Source organism: Aplysia californica, unplaced genomic scaffold (assembly GCF_000002075.1).
Source record: "Aplysia californica isolate F4 #8 unplaced genomic scaffold, AplCal3.0 scaffold01028, whole genome shotgun sequence".
In the NCBI taxonomy this organism is placed as follows: domain Eukaryota; kingdom Metazoa; phylum Mollusca; class Gastropoda; order Aplysiida; family Aplysiidae; genus Aplysia; species Aplysia californica.
The window spans coordinates 121,465-128,794 of NW_004798298.1; the positions used below are offsets into that span (position 1 = coordinate 121,465).

The 7,330-nt window shown below is 38.0% G+C and overlaps 1 protein-coding gene across 1 annotated transcript in view; it reads left to right on the top strand.

Annotated features, from left to right (window-relative positions):
- Positions 1-7,330, top strand: part of LOC101848930 (cys-loop ligand-gated ion channel) — a gene marked incomplete in the record, with an annotated part of 45,908 nt that overhangs the window by 32,075 nt on the left and 6,503 nt on the right.

Here is a 7,330-nt window from a genome sequence, read left to right on the forward strand (position 1 = left end):
TATATATAACATTATTTCATAAACAAGGAAACAGGCGAATGAAAGAAAATGTGACTTTTGGGTAACGACTTAATGCTTAAAAGTTATTACTGAAAACAAACTAACTAGATCTAATAAGTAATTAACTAAGTAGAGAACTAGCTGGATAATGAAAGATATACAAATAAATAAATGAAGAAGGAAATACAAAAATACATGAAGAATAAAATGTCATGTATCAAAAGCGAATAGAATAAAGGAGCATAATAAATTATCGTGTCGGTAAAAGCAGAAGAAATAATTACTAGAGCAAGGAACTAAAAACCTCTTTCAGGAAGCAATCTTTTGCCTTTGTCATGGATAAAAACAGGAAATGGTTTAAACATTTGTTTCAGCTTTTCCCTTTCCTCCCTTTTATAGGGTCTGCTCGGAAAACAAGGAACCGCATGGAACCACTGTGCTTTTAATCACGATTTTTGCCTTTCAGAAAACGAAAGTGCTTTAAACGTGGGCGCTAAGTTCATAACATTTTTATACAACGCATACCCCGACATCATTTTTTAAAGCTATAGAATACAGAATTCGGGTACAGTCAATCAAGTTTTAGGTGTTCACACGAGATGCGCAAATGGATTGCGAAAACAAAATTAAAAACAAATAGAAATAAAAGAAAAGAGAGACAGAACGTTTATGTCTCTTAGAATAATGGAAAACACACTCTTTTCAGGCCCAGAGCTATCTGCTTGGGGAAAACGTACATGTTAATACAAATAATGTAGTGAAGTTCGATCTGATAATTAACTCAATTCTGGTAGATTTTGTAACATAGATTATAAGGTAAAGACTTTCGAGTCGCTTTTGAAGACGAACTAAATGTTTGCTCTGGATGTCTCTAGATTAATATATTTTTTTCCCCGGTAGGTCAGTGGTATGGCGAAGAAGAGCGATGTACTATGGGGAATTTTTTAAAATTCGGATGATGTGTTTTTAACTGTTTCTTTTTCATTGAAAAAGAGTGTTGTATACCGCCTTCCAAAACATGACTGAGGCCACAACAAGAGCTGTTTAACGGTGAGACTTCTGTTATGCCATATAGAGACCGCCTTTTGTTGCGTGCGTTTTAATCTAATTTTCTTGATACCACTCCATCGACCCACTAAGTTCATCTTTACATACATTTGTCGGTGCTGCAAACAGTAGCGTGTTTTGAGTTTCCCTACAGACAATCCTTGATGCAAGGCGGATAGGCATTCTGCAATTTGTTTGGTGGCTGTTTTAATTTATTGCGTCTTCAAAGCCCCATCGTTCAACTAAAACAAAAGCCAACTACTGTAAAGTAAGGAATCAAATTACCTATACAAGAACTTATTATTCACGTTTCTCTGGCTATAGGTATCGGATAGAACAAAACAAACAAACAAGGAATAGACAAAAATATAACAAAATTATAGGGGAAGGTAGATGTTTTAAGCAACTGAGAAACGCAAGTCGAGAGCTCAAAAAGTATAATATTATTATTCAATCGACGTGTAGCAATACAGCCTCGCAACAGAAATGAAGAGCAGAGAAATATAAAAAACTAGGTTTTTTATATATTAAATTGTTTCTTTATCGTCAGATGTGTGGGTTTTTCCTGGTCTTCTATTTAAAAAAAAAAAGTTTTGTTTTGTTTTGTTGCATCCTTGTGATACAGATAGTTATGCCGTTTCGAGCTGAGGAGTGCGTCAGTGAAATGTTTTGTTTTCTTTTTCGTCATTTAAATTTCTTTTAGGGATACTGATCGTTTTCCGTGTCAATTTTTATCTTTGTTTCTTCGAAACTCCTTTCCTTGCCTTATCTAAGCCATGTCAAACTCTCCTGTGGCAGAGCAGATGCGAGCGAGAATTTTTTGTTTACTTTTTTTTTTGTAGAGAGCGCTTTCCATAACTGGAGCCATCTTTTTTATGTTTCTGGGTTTTTCCCAGTCATTCTTTGTCTAAAATTGTTCTGCCATCATGTACCCAATGTGTATTTCGTTTTGCGTTGTGACCAAGAAGCCTGACAAACGCTACAATGGGAGGGGGCCAAACTCTCGTATCTCGATATAAAAGTCTTTTCGAAGTCATTGATTGATTAACTGCATACATTTTTACATAGATGCCAACATGTTTAAGACCCCGATAAATATGAAACTCGTAGACATCTGCTCTTCATAAACTCAATCTCACTTGCGATGCACTTTTCAACACAGTGTATCACTTGGCAATTTATAACTTACCTGCAAGTTATCTGTTGAAACAGGGTTCGCCTTTTGCTATGCTTTAAGATAGGACATTCTAAACGTGACTGTACACGCTTTGCAACCCAATCAACTCAATTTTTATTATTCAAGAAACTGTCTGCTTGGACCTGTATGAAAAGAACAGCTCGGACAGAGACGGATACCTCGTACCAGTCACGACATTAAGGATCAATATTCAAAGAGTTATATTTGAAGACAATATAGATTGATCACCCTCTCACGTCGTAACCACACTATCCACGGGTTCAAATTTTGATTTTCAAGATCTCGTATAATATAACATGTTCATTATTTAAAATACCATTTGGAAGATCTATTTTAAAATGAATCCTGTCCCCGTCCTCACCCTTTGATCTAGACCTAAATGAGGCTCAGCATCGCTTTATTCTGAAATAACACGATAAGATAAGATAAGATAAAATAAGATAAGATAAGATAAGGTAAGTATTAATGAATCCCGCCCCTGTCCCTTCCCCTTGCTCCTGACCTAAATGAAGCTCAACGTCGCTTTATTCTGAAATAACACATAAGATAAGATAAGATAAAATAAGATAAGATAAGATAAGGTAAGTATTAATGAATCCCGCCCCTGTCCCTTCCCCTTGCTCCTGACCTAAATGAAGCTCAACGTCGCTTTATTCTGAAATAACACATACGATAAGATGAGATAAGATAAGATAAGATCAGATGAGATGTGCTTTATCAATTGGGGTAGGGAGGTGAAAATGTCAGAATATGAACAAGCACAGCTCGGCATCACGACAGAAATGTACTTATAACATTCGTGCTCAAAGATACGGATACACCGATGCACAACTCCCTTCTACAAGCATATGCAAACAATGTGTCCGTGGGCATAAACTCTCTCTCTCTCTCTCTCTCTCTCTCTCTCTCTCTCTCCCTCCCTTTCTTTATCTCCCTCCCCCCTCTCTCTCCCTCTCCTCTCTCTCTCTCTCTCTCTCTCACACACACACACACACACACACACACACACACACACACACACACACACACGAACAAACACACGCACACGCACCGACCATACACACGTGCACGCACGTACGAAGGCACACACTCACACACACACACACACACACACACACACACACACATACACACACACACACGCACGCACAAACACACCATCTCGTCCATACATATCAGGTAACCACTTAAAGCAAGTATAATCTCTAACGAAAAGATCATTCTATATAAGGTGGTTTTCAATATTGTTCTCTTTCCGTTGAACTTGGTGGAAAAGGAGTTATTATATATCTCTGTGTTTGAATCAAGCCATACTTATATATATATATATATATATATATATATATATATATATATATATATATATATATATATAGGAAGGACATTTCTGATTTAGCTTTTCATTTTCTTTCCGTCATTATTTCTTCTTCAAGCAAACTAACAAAGATTTTTTTTCAAAGTATATCTATACGTTTTATCTATTCTCTTTCTAAGTGGCAAAAACATCGCAGTAGGGTCCCCTCTCCCTTTCCTTCAGAAAATGAAAATCGGCAAGCATTACACACACAAGAAATAACTCTGCTTGCACATCTTCAATACATACTGGATATTTTTTTTTAAAATGTATCACCATTTATAAAGCAGAGATAATGTGACGAATGTCATAATATACAAGAGGGTTTAGAATCAAATATTCAAACGGTGTCCCTGGAAACGATTTTGACAAGGACAGAGTTTGAATTTGAATTAAAAAAAGACCACACACCATAAAAGTAAGAGAATGTTGTTTTTTTCTACTCTCACAAAAATGATCCCTCCTCCTCCCAATCCAGGTCCGCAAAATTTTTTTTTTAAATTCCCGGTTGACCCCAAAAAGCTCCTCTATGACCCCAGTTCTCCTTTAGCCCTCAGAAACACGCCAAAAAAGGCAGGCTAACTGGCCCAATGACCTGTCTGCACTTATTCCCTCTTCTTTGACCAAATTAATTCTCTAACTTCATAGTGGGCACAGATGACGTCTCCAAGCAGTTAAGAACTATGTTCTCTTTGCTCGTTTTGCATTATGCATGAACTACTGCCCCAGTTCTGTTACTAGAGGGACACAAGTGAATATTAGGAAACTGAAACTGAATTAACTGTCACCCCTGATTCCCCAAATGGCCCTCTGTCCCCTTGGGCGATGACCTCCCCACCCCCCTTCCGGAAATCCCAATCCCAGGTTCCCTGCCCGCCATTTCTGCCCAAATGAAATTCTTTCAACTCTCGTGAATTTTCTGTGCTCCTCTTTTTTGGGGTCTTTCATTATCTTTCTTGCCACCTCTCCAAGACTATTTTTACAGGCGTCCATGGTATAATATAAGGCTCATCGATGTCGCAAGGGAAAGATAATATAACTTTCTCTTGTGGAAAGCCTCTGTCTTTCTAATAGGATGTATCCCGTGCAATCCCGATTGGCCCTGGCTCTTGTGATCGAAGTAGTCCACCAGACGAAGGCATAGATTATGACGCAGAGGACATAAAAAACTGAGAATTTATGATCAACAAACACCCAGGATTATTTTATTTTGTCTCGCTTTAACTCTTTGAGCATCCCATTTCTTTTTATATATGTATATCGGTGACAAGCTGTTTAACTGTTCTAGGCCCTGAAAGGTTTTTTTTATTCAGGAGAGAGGAGAAAATGGTTACCCTTTTAACAGTATATTACCTACTGTTGTATGCTTTTTGTTGCTTTTTTTCCAAGAATTAGAATTTAAATTTCGATAAATATTTTTCAAGCTCATGCAGCAGATATCACAGATTATGAAACTGCAATAGTCGTTTTAACCTTAATTATCAAACATTTTGGGTTATCATATCTAGACAACTGGCGGAAGATATTAATAAATTATTTCTTTCCTGCTTGCGTCTATGGTTTAACCCCCCTCCCTCCCCCCAACCATCTTCCAAATTAGCGTTTAAACATGCCAGTAGCTTCAACAGATATGTAAACAGCATCTTTAATAGCAAACGGTGTAGCGTTAACACTCCATTGTCAATTAGAATGTATGACCTTCCTTTACAAACAAATACAAATTTTACAAATGTCCACAGCATCAACGAAAACAACAACAACAACATTAACAACAGCAGCAACAATATCAATAACAACAACAACAATAACAATGACAACAACTCTACAAAAACTACCCCCAAAAATTCAGGGCAAGTCTCAGCTTGCAGTTGTCGCTCGTGACCTCATCTCATACATACGGTGATGTATTAGTTCCGAGTCCGCTGGCTCTCAGTGGTAAGCCAATAACTTCCCTCCCCTCCCCTCCCCTCCCCTACTGTGTCTCCATAAGCCCCTCCCCACGCTCACAATACCCGTTTTAAGCGGCCCCTATAGCCCGTGCCATACCCATTTTCACGTCTGCGTTGACAGCCTCTGTGTCGTGGCAACTGTCACCTAGGTTTGACCAGCGGTTATGAGATCACATCTCTAGAGTTCTTTCAGAGGCATGTACCATCCAGATAGCGGTTCAATCGTTAATTCCATACAATGCGGGTGCCAAAACGGGAGTGGAGCTTTGCATAATCTACATTTTAGAGTAATCCCGCCTTGCGTATAAATAAAGGACTCGTGCATTCAGCGATCATTCCGCGACTTTGGCGTTTTGATGATGCCCTTGGTCAACTCGAGAGAGATTGAGACATAGTGACTTTAGCTTTCTCTCTTTTTTCGCGGGATCGTTTGCTGTCCTCTGAAGCCCATCGTAAGTCGAAAGATCCTGGCTTTGGAATGCTTTGTTCCGTGTCTAGTCGAGCTTTAAACATAAGATATTATAGGTTTATTTGGTATGAATTCAGTTTGTGAATAGAGTTGTTAAATAGTTCTCCCTGTATTCTCGCTCAACAGTGGTGATAACGAGATTATCGACATTCAATTTGTATTTTTCACACAAGAATCTAAACATGAATTAAAATCGATAGACAAAAGCCTTGTACGTTAATGTAAAAGTTAAACTGACAAATATGAAGTTTAAAAAAAAAGATAGACAAAAGCCTTGTACGTTAATGTAAAATATGAAGTTAAAAAAAAGATAAAGAAACAAAGGACTTAACTGTGTATTTTTTAATAAGAAAGGTTCGTTTTTTTACGCTTTTAGTACGTTACTTTGAAACCATACTTTTACTGTATCTAATAAAGATTTTCCTCTATGTAACAGTCACCGTATGGGTAAGGACCGATATCGAAAAGTGTAGTATCTAACATTTGTCTCCACAAAAAAGAAACAGAACGAGAATAGGCTCAAATTGGCATTTTCTGTGTTAGTGCCAAGTTCATCACCAGCTGAGGAACTCTGGATGTGTGACTGAGAGTATTCTAAAAACTGTGAATGTTTTATCTCGAAGTCGAAGAAGTGTGAGTGGCAACGGCGAACGTAGATCTATCTAACGGTACCCAAGTGTTTTATTCTCTGAGCTAGAGGTGACCACAGACCGTACGTAACATCTGCCTTACTTATCGCACTCGATGAGCCAACATGTACGCGACAAGGACACTCAACACGGGTAGACCGACGGTGAGTTTCCACCATCAAGACATATTATTATGGTACTTGTTTTGAGGTTGTTTCTTTTTTCTTTTTCACATTTTTAACTATTGTCCAAGACATGTGGGTAAAGGATCATGTCTCAAAAAAGCAACTTCTCCGAGGGAGCAGACATACTTACACTGTTTTGCCGCCTCCCTTAATAATAGTTTTTTGAAGAAAATGCATTTCTTTGCTACTAACAAAACAACAAGCTTTACGATTTCGTGCTCAAAGTGCCACAAAGTATCTTGTAACACAATTTCTCCATTTCAAAAGGTATTGAATATCGATATGCAATATTATGGCACATGCACCGGAATTATTTGCATGTTTGTGTAGACATGAGTATGCCTTGCAGCCATCCGGCACGTTAATGTACGTCCGTGTACCTATCTTGTTTCCTAAAAAAAGTCTGTTATCTTGCCGTTTTCTTTCCGTTTGTCAATCAACTTCTTTTCACGGGTCTTTCGCAATACTTCCATTTCATTACTGTTTTCACGCCCCCCCC